This window comes from Phascolarctos cinereus, unplaced genomic scaffold (assembly GCF_003287225.1).
Source record: "Phascolarctos cinereus isolate Bilbo 61053 unplaced genomic scaffold, phaCin_HiC Scaffold_2;HRSCAF=192, whole genome shotgun sequence".
NCBI classification, from domain to species: domain Eukaryota; kingdom Metazoa; phylum Chordata; class Mammalia; order Diprotodontia; family Phascolarctidae; genus Phascolarctos; species Phascolarctos cinereus.
In genome coordinates, this window is record NW_027555625.1 from 175,894,915 (window position 1) to 175,912,560 (window position 17,646).

Here is a 17,646-nt window from a genome sequence, read left to right on the forward strand (position 1 = left end):
GCTTTTGTCCAGTTGGGATAAATATGTCTTCTGTCATTCCTCTCTCCAATTCCAACATGCTTATTTCTGTCTCCATGTCCTTGCTTATCTTGTTTCTCCCCTAGCCCTGGCTGTCTACTCTCCTTCTTACATACTATCTTCACACTAACTTTCAAGGTCTGATTTAGATGGACTTCTTGAAATGTTCCTGGATTACTGTAACCCACAACAATCTCTTCCTGTTCTAAACTCCTTCAACATTTGCTCTTTAAGGTACCAAATCTTGTGTTTTACTGAGTAGTAACTTGAATTTCTTTCTTTTTTCTTTTGTTTAACTATTCTTTGTCTTCATGCTTCCCATTCATATTTTTCCTTCATATCTCTCCAACTAGGGTGAAGGAACCAGGTCAGGTCCTCTCTTATGCCTTCTACAAAGAATATCCCAGCTTTGGGAAATGCTTGTTGAATTAGCTGACTTGTGGCAAAGCAGGAGAAATGGAAGGGGGGCAGAGAGAACAGTGTGAGCATGAGTGACAATGTGACAGTCATAGAGCTGAGAAGGGTCTTAGAGGCCATCTAGCATAACTTTTCACTGCAGACAGCAATCTTTATCTTTAACAGATGGGTAAATAGCCTCTTTTTAAACTGTTCTAGGTACAAAAGGCTCACTACTTCATGAAGCAGGCTGTTCTGTTGTTGAATAACTATTATTAGAAGTGTTTCCTTTACAGGATCCATGATCTGACCTTCTGCTTTTGTTCTTCTTCCCTCTGGAAATTATGCTTTTCTCTTTTAATATAATTTTTTAATTGATGTATTTTTATATCATCAAGATTTCTTCCAGTATTCCTTCCCCTCTCAGAGAGCAATCCTATATAATAAATGATATCTTTAACAATAACAAAAAAAAAGAAAAGAAAAAATCAGCAAAACTGATCAATACATTGAAAAAAAGTCTGAAAATATGCACCATGTGCATTTGTAGACTTCCCACTTCTGCAAAGAGGTGACGTGGGTTTTTCTCTCTCACATCTCTTCTTGTGAGCCAGTTTTGTTCTTTGTAAAGCATGCATGTTCATGCAACATTTATTATTGTGTATGTGTTTGTGTGTTTTTTCTTTCCATTTATACTGTTGTATTCATTGTGTATATTGTTTTCTTGGCTCTGATTCCTTCCCTCTGCATGAGTACAGACAGGTAGATGTTTCCATGCTTCTCTGTATCTATTACATAATATTCCATATATTTGTGTACCACAATTGGTTTAGTCATTACCTGGTTGGTGGACATCTACTTTTTTCCCACTTCTTTGCTATCATGAAAAATACTGCTAGAAATATTTTGGTATATATGGAGATCCTATGCTTTTCACTGCTACCTAGAATAGTATTTACCTTTTGGAATTACCTTGTCACATTGTTAACACATAATGAGCTTTCAATCCACAAAAATCCTCAGATCTTTTTCACATGTATTCCAGCATTGTCTTTTCTATCATGTACATGGGAAATTGATACTTCAAGATTTTAAATTTAATACAGACATGTGATCTCATTAGTTTTGGCCCATCTTTGGAGTTTGTCAGCATCTTTCTGGGATGCCAGCCTACATACATTGCCCTTCCCAGTTTCCTGTCATCTGCAAATGTAACAACCATCTCATCTTTTATGCTATTGTCCAAGTCACTGATAAAAAATGTTGCACAGAATAAGGACAAGGAGAGATCCCTGGGACTCTCCACTGTGGACCAGGATAACAATATTTATTAAAATCAAGTGATCAATCAATCAAGTATGTGTATTATTTAGGTGCTAGGGATAGAATTACAAATAATGAAACAACTCTAGTTACGATGATCTTAAATCAGTAGATAGAGCACTAGGCCTGGAGTCAGGAAGACCTGAGTTCAAATCTGGTGTGTGATCCCGGACAAGTCTCTTAACCACTGTTTGCCTTAATCCACTGGAGAAGGAAACGGCAAGACACTCCGATATCTTTGCCAAGTATGGTCCATGGGGTCACAAAGAATTGAACATAACTGAATTGACTGAAAAACTATACACACACATGTATGTATACACACACACACATATATAAATGCACACATGTTTGTGGACTTAAAGGTAATGAAATACAAGGCAGTTTGGGAAGAAGGGAAATAGAGGTTGAGAGAATCAGTAAAGGCTCATGTAGAAGATGATACTTGTGCTGCATCTTGAAGGAGAAAGTCTAGAAGGGGAAGGTGAGTAAGGTCTGCATCTCGGGCATGTAGGACAGCTAGTACAATGGATCAGAGACAGAGGGTGGAGGATTACGTAGGAAGAATGGAGAGAAAGTCAGTTTGGCTGGATTGTGGAGAGCAGGTGGGGGATTTATGCTCATTGAGACTGGGAGGATAGGTTAAAGACAGATTGTGTAGTTTTGAAAGCTTATGTTTTTTTCCGCCGTCAATAGCCACTAGAATTGATTGAGTGGGAGAGTCATGTGGTCCAATCTGTATTTGATGAAAATTTCTTTGGCATTAGTGTGTAGCCCAGACTGGAATGGGGAGAGACTTGAGGTAAGGAGACCAACTAGGAAGCTAGCATAGTAATTTAGGGGAGGAAGGCTTGAGGTCAGGCAGTAGCTGAGTGAGTGGAGAGAAGGGGTAAGAACATAAGAGATATGAATGCATGGGCTTGGTCGACGTTACTCCATCTTGTCTTCAAGGATATTACTTCACATGCCTTGATTATAAACAAATTTAAATGTTGAAAATAAGACCCTCCATGAAACTTTTTTTTTACATGCTTTTAAAAATATAAGATTGAAATTCCTTTAATGTCTCACCATGGTATGAGGTGTGAGGGAGTACCCTGGGTTCTTAGTTATGTCATAGAAACACAAGCTCTTGTAATTCTGAGTGATCTGTAAAGACTTTGAGTGTTTGTTCAATGAAAGATTGTGGACCTGTTGTCTGAGACTAGTTTGGAGAGCCTTGTCACTTCTAAAATAAGAGAAGACAGGGAAAGAAAGTGGAGGCTGGAGGACAAAGACAGGAGGTGCCGGGGAAGTACCTTTTGACTTCTTCGCCCTGTTATCCAAGGCTCTTCTCCAATTTGGGGAATAGTGGCTCAAATCATGACATCTGCGTTCATTTTTGTCTTCATCGCCCTTTAGGTGTCCATGGGCAAGTAATTTTCTTTCTAGATCCCTCTGTCCCTGGTTCAACCTCAGTTTCTCAGTTAGTAAAATTGGATGTGTCACCCTGACTCCTTACATAAACATAGTGAAGACATTAAGTGTCAAGAAGGAGGAGGTATTATGTGGAGACCAGATGATCATTCCAGAGCTGGGGAAACAAAATGACTCACAAAACTGGGAGGCTGTGCATGGGGTGTGCCATCAAGGTCCCCACCCCATAACATTGAGTGGGGACTGTAGGCAGAACATGATGAAAGACTTCATCAATAGGGTCGTAGCTAAAGTTTTAAAACAACAAACCTAAACCCCCGCCCACTGGGAGAAGTTTCCAGAAAGCCTGGTTTGTTGACCCTGTTGTTTTGATCCGAAGAGCCAGGTTGAGTTAACTATGGGCAGCTAGGTGATGCAGTGGATAGAGTACTGAGTTCAAATATACTTCTCAACTGTGTGACCCTGGACAAGTCTTAAACTTAATCTGTTTGCCTCAGTTTCCTCATATGTAAAATTGGGATAACAGCACCTACCTCCCAGAGTTGTTGTGAAAATCAAATGAAATAATAATTGTAAAGTGCTTAGTATACTACCTGGCACATAATGAGGGCTATATAAATATTAGCTATTATTTTTCTTGAATTTAATTTTTTGTTAGCTATTATTAAGGGATTAGATAAGACATGTCAAAATAGGCTGAAAGTTTGGTGTAGTCTAACCCTAAGGGGCCAGCTTGCCCAGTTACCTGCCTCTAGGCAAGATTCATTTCAAATCTGGGGCTCTCTCAATCTGGAGTCCACAGGGGTCCATTATTAGATTTCGGTGGACTTGGATGGGGAAAAAAAACTTTATTTTCACTAATCTTTGGCTTCCTTTGTAATCCTATGTATTTTATTTTATGCGTTTAAAAACGTTCTTCTGAGAAAGGGTCTTTAGACTTCATTAGATTGCCCAGGGGTTCCATAACCCACAAAAAGCTTAAGAACCCCTGCCCTAAACCTTTCCAAGAAGATGCCTTTTCAGTTTGTAAAGGTGTCAAGAGAAGAGAAATCTGTAGAACTTAGGGATAAAGCATAGAATCACAAAATTTTAAAGCTGGAAATAAGCTTTGCAGCTTACTTGTCCATCTTAGAGATCACCTAGTCTAATTCCTTCATTTTACAGAACAAGAAACTGAGGCTCAGTGAAGGAAGGAGATTTGCCCAAGGTCACACAGTAACCTAGTGCCAAAAGCAAGCCTCCTGACTCCTATTTTTCTGATTCCTTTGTACTACCCTTTCCCCTGCTGAGTTTTTCAGGAGACTGTGTTCTATCAGGAAGTTCACATTTTAAAAACTGCTGCCAGCTACTACAAGTTGATTGTAGCTGAAAGCTGTGTCTTAATAATTTGTGAAAGTTAAAGAGCATGGTCCTGCGGTTGTAGTCTCATAGAGGAGAACAGGAATTCAGTTCTTTTCTGTGCTAATGTGAACCTCAGGTCATATACTCCTTTTGTGGCAAATTCTTCTCCTCTGGTGATGAAAGAGTGAAAAGCCCTTTGGGATTCTCAAAGAGCAAGCTCTTGGTTTAGGGCAAATGTAAGGAATTCTAATAATTAACCTTTGGTGGTTCACCATCAAGAACATTTAGATTATTTAAAGAATGTTCACGGACTTTCACTAATGAGTATGAGGGACCTCTGATCTTGCCTGGGGTGACCGGTTTTTGCAGATAGTGTAGAAGTGATTGCTGCATCATATAGGTATTATAATATCTAAGACTGGAAGGGACAATTCATCATTTTACAAATAAGGAAACAGACTCAATGCTATTCTTTTGGAAAAGCTGGAGAGCTGTGAGCAAGATGGTAGTATAGTTAGATGGATCTGGAGCTGGTGGGACTAATATTGAACGGGAGTTTCCCCTGGAGTCCCTCAGGGATTTGTGCTTATTTCCATGCCAGGAGCCAAATGTTCAATGCGTTTTATTATTAACTTGGGGAAAGTGGGAAAAGGAAAGTAACAGCACGTATTAAGTACCTACTGTGTGCAGGTATGAATGCAGGGCCTGGAGCCAGGAAGACTCATCTTCCTGAGTTCGAATCTGGCCTCAGACACTTGCTTGCTGTGTGACCTTGGACAAGTCACTTAACCCTGTTTTCTTATCTGTAAAATGAAGTGGAGAAGGAAATGGCAAATCACTCTAGTATCTTTGCCAAGGAAACCCCGAATGGGGTCACAAAGAGCTGGACAGAAGCACTTTACAAATACTATTTTATTTAATCCCCACAACAACTCTGTGAAACGGGAGCTATTATTATCATCCTATTTTACAGGTGAGGAAGTGGAGACAGACAGAGGTCAAGTGACATGCTCAGAGTCATATAGCTAGTAAGTGTCTGAAGCCAGATTTGAATGCAGGTCTTTGTGACTCCAGGGCCAGACCTCTATCCACTTTACCAAGTAGCTGCTAGTCAAGGTAGCTTGGAGAAAGGACTGCATGGACTCTTTTTAAAAATTTCAGATGATTCAAAGCTGATTAGGTCGGTGGTGGGGTGGGGGGAAGGTAGAGTGAGTTTCTAGCACATTGAACAACATCGTTCAGATCCAACAAGATATTTGGCTGGCTAGAATATTGAGATAAAATGTAATATGAATGAATGTGAAGTTTTATTTGGGGGTTTAAAAAATCAACTTTATAATATAAGATAGAGAAGACTGGGCTATATAGCAATTCATCTGACTAAAGATCTAGTGGTTTAATATTGTGGACAAGATTTTTATTTTTTGGCTAGTCAATGGGGGTTAATGAGGTAACGGGGCCCAGGGTCACCTAGCTAGTGAGTGTTACACATCTGAGGTCAGGTTTGAACTCAGGTCCTCCTGCCTTCAGGGCCGGTACTCTATCCGCTGCACCACCTAGCTGTCCCATGGGCAAGATTTTTACTGAGCCAGTCTCTAAACTGAGATTGCTAGAAACTGCACAAAGCAGGCCTAGAGACAGGAGTGCCAGGAATCAAGTAGTTTAATCAGTTTCAGAGAGAGGAACGTTCTTTTAGCTGAAGTAAAAGCACAGGTTACATGCTTAAATCACAAGTGGGGAAGGAGAGGGGGAAGGTGGATTACAAACAATCATTTAATGGTTTCCCACTAGAAGCCTGTAAGTCCCACAGTACAATTCTGGAGTCAAGTCTGGTTATCCTGACCACCTCCCTAGAGTACAGAACCACAGTTCTGTGAAGGGAACAGGTTCTGCAATCTTTGATTTGCTTCACTTCAGATCCAGTGATTGTGAGCATTGTCAGAGTTTTGATTAATCAGTTTAAGCTGCATTTGTGAGCTCTGACTTCCAAGCCAGAGAGGCAGCTCATGATAAAACGAAATTATTAGTATATTCATTACACATATCATATCAATTAGTATGAAAATTATAAATTTCTCTTCTCAATATACATAGTGATGCTCTCTATAATCAATTTTGTGATGTGGCAAGCAAAAAGCGAATCTAACTTTATGCTCTATTGAGAGAGGAATGATGGTCATAACTAGGGAGATGATGGTCCCCATCACACGGAGTAATGTACTCTGTTCCTAGCATCATATTTTAGGAACAACATGATTTGAAGAGAATCTAGAGTAGGGCAATCAGAATGGTTAAAGGTCTCATGTTCCTGCCACATGAGTGTGATTTGAAAGAACGAGGGGTGTTTAACCTGGAGACAAGAAGACTTAGAGAGAACATAATTACTATCTCCAACTGTTTGAAGGACTGGTATAGGGATTATACTTCTACTCATCCCCAAAGAACAACCCTGCAACATTAAACAGGAAATGAAAGAAGAAAATTAAGGAGCAAGCTAGGTGGCACAGTGGATAGAGCATTGGGCTTGGAATCAGGAAGACTCATCTTTATGAATTCAAATCCAGCCTCAGATACTTCCTAGCTGTGTGACCTGGGTAAGTCACTTAACCCTGTTTGCCTCAGTTTTCTCACCTGTAAAATGAACTGGAGAAGGAAATGGCAAACCCCTCTGGTATCTTTGCCAAGAAAAACCCAAATGGGGTTATGAAGAGTCAGAAATGACTGAACAACAACAAAAATAACAACAACATTGGAGGGGAAAAAAGCCTCAAACTTTGGAACAATTAGAATTATCCATAAGTTGAATGGATTGACCTGGGAAGTAATAGATTCTGCTTCATTGGAGGACTTTAATCAAAAACTGATGATTAATTGTCAGATATGTTGTAGAGGGGATCCTTGTTTAAGTATGAGTCAGGCTGGATGGCCTTGAATAATTTTGAATAGTAATTTTGAAAAAGTGTATCTGTCTGTGAATGTGTTGTTGTTCTTTGTATTTAAAGAAAATTTGGTGTTATTTCCTCCATTTCCATGCCTAACTAACTCAGTCAGTTGACAAACTTTTATGAAGTGCTGACTATGTGCCAGGCACTGTGCTAAGTGTTAGGGATACAAAGAAAGGCAAAAGGCAGACCCTGACCTTGAAGAGATGACAATCTGATGGCTGAAGAAATCACTTACAAAAAAGCTGAAAAGGGGGTGGGGAAGGGTATGATGAAGATCTAATGGAGAATCTGAGAGGAGCTTTCTGACATCTGTCCTCTACTCTCTCTGGTCAAAAGGAGGGAAGGGTCCTAGGGCCACAGGGGTAACTGAGAAGGTATGACTTTTAGAAATGACTCAGTCTTGCAGGAAGATGAGTTAATGGAGACCGTGATGAAGCCTAGGAGATCGGTAGAATGGGAAAACTCAGATGATTCCCTTTAGCCTAGGGGATTTGCTCCCAACTCCCTCTTCCTTGTTTCCCCTCCCCTTTCAATCTTTTGAAATCCTGCCCTTTTTTTTTTTTTGGAGTTTATCAACAAGATTTATGGTTCACGTACACTGAGAAAAGCTTGCTGGATGAAAGTTGGGGTAGTGGAAAGAATATTGGGTTTGGAGCCAAACACCCTAGGCTTGAGTCCTGGCTCAGTCACTTACTAGTTGTATGTTCTTGAACACATCTCTTCACTTTTCAACTTCAATTTCCTCAATGGTAGGATGAAAAAGATGTATTAGATCTAGTGTTCTTAACCTGGAGTCCCACAGGCTTCTTTTGTAATATTTTGTGTTTTATTTTATGCATCTAAAAACATTATTCTGAGAAGGGATCCATAGGCCTCACCAGACTGCTAAAGGGAGCCATGTCACCAAAAGTGCTAAGAACTCTGTTCTAGATACTCTCTATGGTTTCTTCCAGCTCTATGAAATGTTTCCTCTATGCAGCTTTCCCCAGTTACTTTTGTCCTTTCTCAGAGGTAAATGACCCCTCTCTCTTCAGAACTCCTAAGGAGAGATACTTTATTTGTACTAGTGTCATTGCATATAGTAAGTGGTCTACCATATTTGGGGAATTAATGCATTATGGTTCTCATAACAGCCATATGAGAAGCATATGATGAGGAGTAATGCCGGTAGTTATGGTTTGGGGGGCTGGGAACCTCAAAATGTAACACCAGCATCACAGTAAGATTCCTAGTGAATCTACTATTGTGATGCCAATAGGAGCTGGAGTGATTCTTGGGGAATCTTTGAAATTTGATGGGGATAAGATTGGTACTTATATATAAGAAAAGGCCGGGAGAAGATCTCGGGATTAAGGATGGGATTAAGCAGTGGTAAATAGCCTGGGGTGGCCCAGGGGCAACAGGGAAAGGGTCTAGATGAGATTAAGGAGTGGCAAGTAGCCTGGAGTGGGCCTGATGCAGACAATGAAAGTGATAGGAGAGCCACAGTGAAAGGGCAGTTAAAAGGGAGTCTTTGTCAAGGGGAAAGGTAATCTCTACATATAAGACTGGAGTAAAGGAAGAGAGAGTGAAGGAAGATGTTTGAGTGAAGTGAGATGAAGAGGAGGAAAGAAGGGAGAACTCCCAATGAAGCTCTTAAGTTTTTCAGTGAAGTAAGAATTACAGTCCTCATCTGAAAGGGAAGGGGGAGGGTGTGCCATGAGAGGCTTGAGGAGAGATGGGAAGGTTTGAAACAGCTTCTGGGGAGTGTGGGGTAGTGAATCAATAAGGGAGGAATATAATATTTTCCTAGATGCAATGAAGGCCCAGTTGAGAGGGGACAATAGAAAGTTGTAATAAGCTCAGTTAACGGTTTTGTGGTTTCAGGTAGCTTTAGTCAGTTGTACATGAATAGGAGTAAAGGAGACAGACAGAGGGAGTAATCCAGTGTTGGACAAGGTCTAATAGTTATCAGATCAAGGGGGCAAGGGAATTGAGGGTGGGGGATAGTGGAGAGTTGAGTTGGTTAACCAAGGAGTCTAGAGAGTGAAGGGAAGTGAGTCTACCCAGTACAAAAGTGATGGTCTGGGAAAGGGATGAGGGGTGGAGGGAATGGAGGTCATTATGAGGATGAAGATGGGTGATGAGAATTATGGTAAAATGAAGGGAATTTCAGAGTTCACGAATATGGAAGTGGAGTTCTTGTGGGCTCTGGCAAGGCCAAAAGTATGACCCACTGTGTAGCTGAGGTATGGTGGAGGAGGAGGCCATGGGAATGGCTATCCAGTTTGCTTGTATGTGCCTCTTCATGCCTATTCCATGTTCATATGTCCTCATATGTGTGTCCTTCCTTTGTATTCTGTGGTCACATGTGTACTCTGTACTAGGCACATCAGTTCTGCTGGATGGAATTTTCCTTTACCCTTAAATTCGCAGATACTATCTAGAAGCCCCAGGCTTTCCTGGAACTTTCTTCTCAGCAATAATTTCTAGCCATCTTAATCTCCCTAGCTAGAGACCCTTAGGCACATTTCCTCAAGTAGGTAATAGGGTTGTTTTCTTAATTTTCCTTTCTCTTTCTCTGCCTCCACTTGCATAAATCCTCCTTAGTCTTTCATTTATTTATTTGTTTGCTTGCTTATGTATTTGTTCTGAACTTAAGAAATAAAACAAGCATTTCAATAACGTAGTAGGATAGAAAAAAAAAGATGATTGCACATCAACTGCAAACTTTTCTTAACCTTTCCAAAATTTTTCTCAGGGCAAGACTGAAGGAAGGCTTTGCTTTTCAGGGTGAATGTGGTAGTCTGAGGAGAAGGAGTCAGGTAAGAAAAGGGTCATTCCCATGCTCTGGGGACGCAAGGGGAGGAGAGAAGAGGGGCTGGATAGAAGAACAGCTGCTCTGTGGGAATAGGACTCCTTTCCATACAAGCCCTGGCACTTCCCTCAGAAAAATCTCTGCTTAGCATTTTTTAAATTTCCTCTTCTGATAGAATCACATGTCCCTGGGGAAATGGCAACTGAACATAGTAACCTCGTGTCCTCTGATCATGCAGACTTTGTCAGGTCACATGGTCCCATAATAGAAACCAGACAATTCCTTGTTCCAGCTAATCTTCTCAGGTAACAATTAAAGTTTTAACGGTAGGGGGGAAAGTATGAGGTAAGAACCCTTTACCACCCCCCTCATGCACTCCTTAGCACAAAAGGGGGCCATTTTATAGCTTGTCACTCCTCTTTCACCAAAAGATGAACACTGAAACTGAGATGCTGAGATGTCCCCAGGACTGTAACCTTTAATATGGGAAGCATCATGATGTAGATACCTCTGCAAAGGATTCTCTGAATCATAGGATTTAGAATGGAAAGGGATTTTATCCAGGCCAATACTCTCATTTTATCAAAGAGAATTCAGATCCAGAGAAGAGGAAAAACTTGCCCCAAGTTACTTAAGTAGAAAGCGCCCCCAGCCAGCATAAAAAACAAAGCAACAAAAACCTCTCTAACAAAACAAACAAAAAACAGATCTTTTGACTCCATAGCTGGTGCTTCTTCCATTTAACCATGCTGCTAAGAAGGCCTAGTATGGTTTGCAATAATTTGAAAACAATGCTGGTCACTTTAGCAAAAAAATGAGGAGGAGGAGTAGTGGTAATAGTCACAATAATAATATTAATGATTGTGGAACTATAATTTGGTATAGAATGTTGTGACAGTGTTATTTGGGTTTCTAAACTCTAATTGGTTTTCTTCACCACTTAGTAAAAATGTATAAATGGATGATTTTTATGGTAATTCAGTGCCCTTCTTCCTCATTTTTGCCTTTTGGCTGCACTGGCTTCCTTCAGGTTCCAGCTAAAATCCCACCATCAACAAGAAGCCTTTCCTCTTCATTTCTTCTTAATTCTAGTGCCTTCCCTATGTTGATTATTTCTTATTTATCATATATATGTATATATAAAAGCTTGTTTTTTGCACATTATCTCCCCTATTAGATTGTGAGCTCCTGGAGGGCAGGGACTATTTTTTTTAAACTTTTCTTCATATTCCTAATATTTAGTGTAGTAACTGGTACAAAACAGGTGCTTAATGACTGTTGACTGTCTGACTGACAGCAACCTGTTAACCAAACCAACATATTTAAAGGCAAAATCGTTGGGGTGAAATTTTCGGATGTGATAGGCTGGTTCTTGGTTCCAACTCCACAGGGATATGAATGCTGAGGAATGATCCCCCATGAGAACTTCCTGGGTGCTATGTTCCTCCAGCTAGTGAAGGTTACTGGATGAATCTTACTCCCACCTGTGTAAAGTGCTAGCTGCTCAGATGTAGGTGCAAGAAGAGGGAAGCAGCCCAAAAGTGGGGATTTTCATCCTTCCTTATAGTATGAAAAAGAGAGCTCTCTCTTAAGGATAATAACATTTATATTGATTTCTCCTTGCTTCTAACAACAGCAGCAGCAGTAGCTCATATCTATAGAAGTGAATTAAGTACTAGGCCTAGAGTCAAGACCTGAGTTCACACCCTGCTTCAGATGTTTATGAGATATGTGACCCTAGGCAAGTCACTTAGCTACTATCTGCCTCAGTTTTCCCAACTATAAAATGGTGATTATTATTACATTTACATCACAGGGTTGCTGTGAGGATATAAAGACAAAAATAGAGCCATACCTGCCCTCAAGGAGCTGAAAACAGAGTGTCCACAGATAAGTGTATGAAATATACCTTCAGAGTAAATATAGAGACATTTGAAGGAGGAAGACCAATAACAGTAGGGAAGATAGCAAAATTCCCCCTATAGGATTTGGCCCCAGAAAGCTAGAGATTCTCGTAAGTAGAGGTGAAGGAGTACAGTATTCCAGGAAAGTAGGTAGGTATGGGGGAAAAAAAGAGACCTATGCAAAGAAATGAAGTCTAGAGATGGAAAGTCATGTACAGGGAACCTTAAGTAGGCAAGTTTGGCTGGAACACAGAATGTATGAAGGGGAGGATTGTGTGATCAGCTTGGAAAGGTGGTTTGGAATCATATTGTGAAGAGCTTTGATTGCCAAAGAGAAAAGTTTGTATTTTAGCTTAGAGGCAATAATGAGCCACTGAAGCTTCTTGAACAGAAAGAATGATGTGCTCAGAATATCCATTGAGCAGCTATGTGGAAGATGAATTGGAGAGGGGAGAAACCAGAAACAGGGATACCAATGAAGATGAAGTTGTAATAGTTTAGGAAAGAGGTCTAAAGGCCTGCACTATGGTTGTTGCTGAGCAAGGGGAAAGGGACAGATATGAAACATGATATGGAAGCAGAATAAACAAGTGAATTGTCCAGCTGTTTAGCAACTAATTATATATTGGGTGGGGTGAGGGACAGTTACAAAACTTGTTGACTGGAAGAATGATGGTGATCTCATCATAAATAGGGAACTTTGGGAAATGGATAGGTTTCAAGGGAAGACACTGAGTTCTGTTTTGAACATATTGAGTTTAAGATACCAAAGGACTGAAGGTAAAACACTCTACCCACCCCCTCCCAGAGAGGTGATAGACTTAAAATGCAGGGTGACACAAACATTTATGGACACGGCTATTGTGGAAATTTGTTTTACTGGGCTATGCATATAATCTAGGACAGAGCCCTGGAGTACATACACCTACACAAAGGTACATGATTCAGCTAAGAAGACTAAGAAAAAGATGGGTGCAAAATTAGGAGAGAGCAATGACAGAAGAATCCAGGAAAGAGAGTATGTAAGAGAGAAGTCAACAGGGTCAAAAGCTACAAAGCAGTCAAGAAGGATAACGACTGAGAAAAGGTCATTGGACTAATTAGAAGATCACTGATAACCACGGAGAGAATAGTTTCAATTGAATTTCATAAAGTAGAAAAACATATTACAAAAGATTGAGAGATGAGGAAGTAGCAGCAAATAGTGCTGGCAGCTTTCCCAGGAGAATGACTGTGAAAGGGTAGAGAGATGGGCAGTGGATAGAGTGCTGGGCCAGGTATGGCACACACAGCTTTATCATACTGTTCAGAAAACTTATTATACTGTTTAAGTCTAAATTTATGTGACTAGTTACCGTTTGAACCCAGAATGCCTTCCTGAGCTCATTCACTCTCTAGAAATGCCAGAGACGGCTATAAGGAATTATGGGTTCCCTCAGGTTCTGGAAGCACCCAAACTATTTGTATTTTGTATTGTTGTGACTCATTGCTAAAGAGACTTTGTGTGCTGGTATCTTGTGGTAAACCCTGAGTGGTTCTTTGCTCATGTACAGTGCTACAGTTAAAAGAGCAAATAGCTTTTGACTGGTGCTTTTTTGACTGAGGCTTTGTGACATCAGGTAGCTCAGAGAAAGAGTGGGGAAGGACAGGGTCTTCTTTATGCTGGTACTACGAGGACCTCACCAATGTGGCAGCTACTATAGGGGTTGACAGCTAGGCAAGCTTGTGCCTTCAATCAATAAACATTTATTAAGCAGCTATGACGGTGCCGGGCACTGTGCTAAGCACTGCAGATACACAAAGAGACAAAAGACAGGACTTGCCCTCAAGGAGCTTGCAATCTAATTTACCTTTCCATGTTTTTGTTTGTCCTTTCCTGATCTTAAGCCAATGGGTATCTTGGCAGGGTGGACCTTCTAAGTTCGAGAGGTCTGAAGGTTCTGTCACAGGTTGTAGATGGATAGAGGCAGTGGGAGAATCCCTAGAAACTATTTTAGCACTCTTGGAAAGGATAGCCACTGAAAAGCAGAGGGCTACACCAGTCTGGGCATTTACCTGTAGAGTTGCAAGAATAGTACCAAATTGAGGTGAAATGTATAATGCCTAATTAGTAGTGCTGCAAACTGATTTATTTTCTAATGGAATTAAGTAACATTTCCCCTCCCCAAAGATTATAACAATAGTTATGAGATAAACTACATAATACTATTTAATTTCTTCTGTTAATATGTTTTTGGGAATGTACTGTGTCATTCCTTTTCTGTTTAGGAATAAACTACCTGTCCTATACGTGATTCATATTGTATCTCTTTTACTTCCCCCTTTGGGGAGATCTAGACACAAGTTATAACCTAAAGACTTTTTTCTTTAAAATTTTTTATTTTGTAAAATTCTTAACTTAAACACTCAAAACAGCATTTCCATACACACAGCAGATTCCACATGAAACCATAAATCCCTATTTTATACCACTAGCTTTTTAAAAAAGTTACATAATACATTCTACATGTTATTTTAAAAACTGTCCTGCTTGTCCGTGTTTCCTTCCTAACTTCTATTTTTTTTTCCTGTGCATTTAAAAAAAATGTTTCAATGACACCCACCCCCAACTTTTTTTTTTGGTATCACTATTGTTAATTTCCTCCCTGCCTCCCCTCTTCCCCCCACCATTTAACTAAGGAAAAGAAAGAAAAAAATCCCATGTAGCACATAAGTATAATCAAATAAAACAAATCCACACAGTGACCGTGTTCAAAAATCTTCCTGTACCTTGTGTCCATCATCCTTCTGTCAGGGTTGGGTAAAATGCTTCATTATGGGTCCACTGGGGAGACATGGTTGGTTGGTCATCAGAGTTCTTGAGGCTTTTAAAGTTTTTTTGCCTTTACAGTGTTGCTGTCCTTGTATAAATTGTTCCCTTGGCTTTGCTCACTTGACTCTGTCAGTTTGTACTGTGACAAAATTTGGCAATGGATTGGGCATGCAGTATGAGTAAGAGGGTTGAGGATGATGCCAAGATTGCAAGCATGGGTGACCAGAAGAATGGTGGGGTTCTCAACAGTAACAGGGAAGTTGAGAAGAAGGGAGAACTGGATGAGGAGGTGGGGAGAAAGGAGGGAGATATTGAGTTCTATTTTTGACATGCTGAGTTTGAGCTGTTTGTGGGACATCCATTTCTAGATGTCGAAAAGGCAGTTGGCACTCAAGAGGGAGCACCAGAGTCTCAGCTAAAATCCCACTTTCTACAAGAAGACTTTTACAATTTTTTTCCCCATGCACAACCACCACCCCAGGTCAACTCCTCAGGTTTAGACTCTCCTTGTTTTTCGAATTTAGAATGCTGGATCTTCAAGGCTCTCTTTGACATCTCACAACAGGGAACCGAAGAGAGTGCTGCCATTGCACACTCTTCATTATCCCCTTCTATTGCACTTCCTCAGCATTTCCAAAGTCTGCATCTGAGGATTTCTGATCAAACTGGGGACTCTTCCTCTCTTGCTGCTTTTGGACACAGAGCCTTGAAGACAGCAAGTGTGAAAGTTCCCCAGCTTGGTCAGAAATTCTCAGGTGGAGATTTGGAACTAGCATTCCCCCTAGCAGTCTGATTATGCTGGAAGGGGCTTTTTTTCTACTGCCATCAGGTTTCTGGAGAGTCTTGTGTGCAGTTCTGAGTTGGGAGAAATCACTCAGTAGTTTATCATTGGATATATTGATCAATACTCATTCCTGTGTAAATTTCAAGGTTTTGCTGAAGCAAGTATATAGGAACCAGGCAGTTATACCTCTGGTATAAGCAGCCATTTTGGCTAGAAGAAGTACTTATAGCAAGTCTTAAGCAATTTCCCCCTTAATTAGGGAACTTAATTAACTGAAGATCATGAGGTAGGGATGCCTAACCCTCCTAATTAGAGGTAGGCTCCTTCTAGGACTGAACCCTATTCATACTGAATTGCTGGATACAGAACAGGGGAATGGCTCAGTATCCCACCTCCATGAGGCCCATCATTGGTGTCTCAAGGCGACAGATAGATAGATAGACATGCAGACAGACAGTCAGATAGATGGATGGATGAATGGATGGATATAGAAAGACAGCACCCTTATTGATTTAAGAACATTAATTCAGGTATTTATAAATATATATATATATATATACATATATATATATATATGCACACACATATATGTGTAAAAATGTGTCTATGTATCTATATCATATATATGTAGCTCTCTCTTTTTCTCCCTGTGGCTGTATGGGCGGTCCAGGGAAGACTAGCATCTCTGGTGTGAGTGCTTGCTGAGCCTTTTTCAGGGCTTCTTATCTATCTTTGGTGTCTACTTGTCACTAAATTTTCACTTGTGGCACCAAGAAGCTGTAGCATGCAAAGCGGCCACACCCTGGTAAACCAATTGGACAAATGGGCTAAACTAGGTTGAGGGTAACTGAGGGGCCTCAGATCTATCAGTGAGTTAGGGGGGTATCTTCCCCAAGCATGAGAGCACTTCTCCTGGCAGAATGGATGGATGAGAACAATTTGTTTGGAGGAGAACGTTTGTTTCTGAAGTGGGTGCTGTGGAGTGCTTAGAGCTTGGTCAGACATGCCAAGGTCATCCACTGCCTCCTGGGCCATAGCTAGTTGTCTTGATTTTAGCTCTGCCACTGGACTTCAATGACTCTGGAAGAGAGTGAAGCTGATAACTTTGTGCAACTCTGTTTCACTTAAATCTGATTCATGATCAAGTCAAGACATCACCCTGTGATGTCATGGGTCCTCTTTGAAAACAAGGGGCAAATAGCAACAATGACATATGTTTACATGTACACATACATATATAAATACACACAAGCATGTATTTGCATCTACAGATATGTACCTAACATGTATATGATAATAGATGCTAACAAAAAACTCCATTTTGTTCTTATAGAGATGTGAACTATGGATTTCCAGATAATGGACAGTCTTAGATAAGAGAACTGTACCTCAAATCATTCTCTTAAAGGATAGAAAAGCATCTTAGAATTTAGTATGTGGAAAAAAACTTGAATAGCCAAAATGATTTTCTTCGATAAAATAAAATAATTAAGAATGTAATTTGTAAAAATAAAAAAAAAGGTTGAATATAAGCAAACCCTGGGCCAGCAGACAAGAGAGTTTTGACTTTAAGCAAGTCCTTTCCTTAGGCCTCAGTTTTTAGTTTTGTCAAATGAGGGAATAAGCACAGGTAATTTCTAAGAACCCTCCCAGCCTTAACATTCTGTGTTTCTGGATTCCAAGTCTTTCTGTGAATTTGGGAAATATTGATTGTAGTTTAGAAATGACACTATTAAGTACCAAATTAACATCCTTCTTGCTTTCTACTTCTTTCTCTTCATGGGCTAGTGGGTAAGAAGGATGGACATGGAGTCAGGAAGATCTGGGTTTGAATCTTGCTGCAGACAGTAACTGGCTGTGTAAGTCTGAGTATTTGAACCTCAATTTGTTCTCCAGTATAACTGAGTTAA

The 17,646-nt window shown here is 40.2% G+C and overlaps 1 long non-coding RNA gene across 4 annotated transcripts in view; it reads right to left on the reverse strand.

The window, feature by feature from the left end:
• The window catches only part of LOC144455833 (uncharacterized), a 39,463-nt gene extending 24,276 nt beyond the window's left edge, over window positions 1-15,187 (reverse strand). The window contains exons 1-3 of one of the 4 annotated variants that reach the window (XR_013484640.1): window positions 14,910-15,187; window positions 13,991-14,195; window positions 5,172-5,297 (exon numbers count right to left, since the gene is read on the reverse strand). This is a non-coding gene — a long non-coding RNA (uncharacterized LOC144455833). The remainder of the gene's footprint in view (window positions 1-5,171; window positions 5,298-13,990; window positions 14,196-14,909) is intronic. The other 3 variants (XR_013484641.1, XR_013484638.1, XR_013484639.1) reach the window with 3 other exon arrangements.
• Window positions 15,188-17,646: the final 2,459 nt, after the last annotated feature.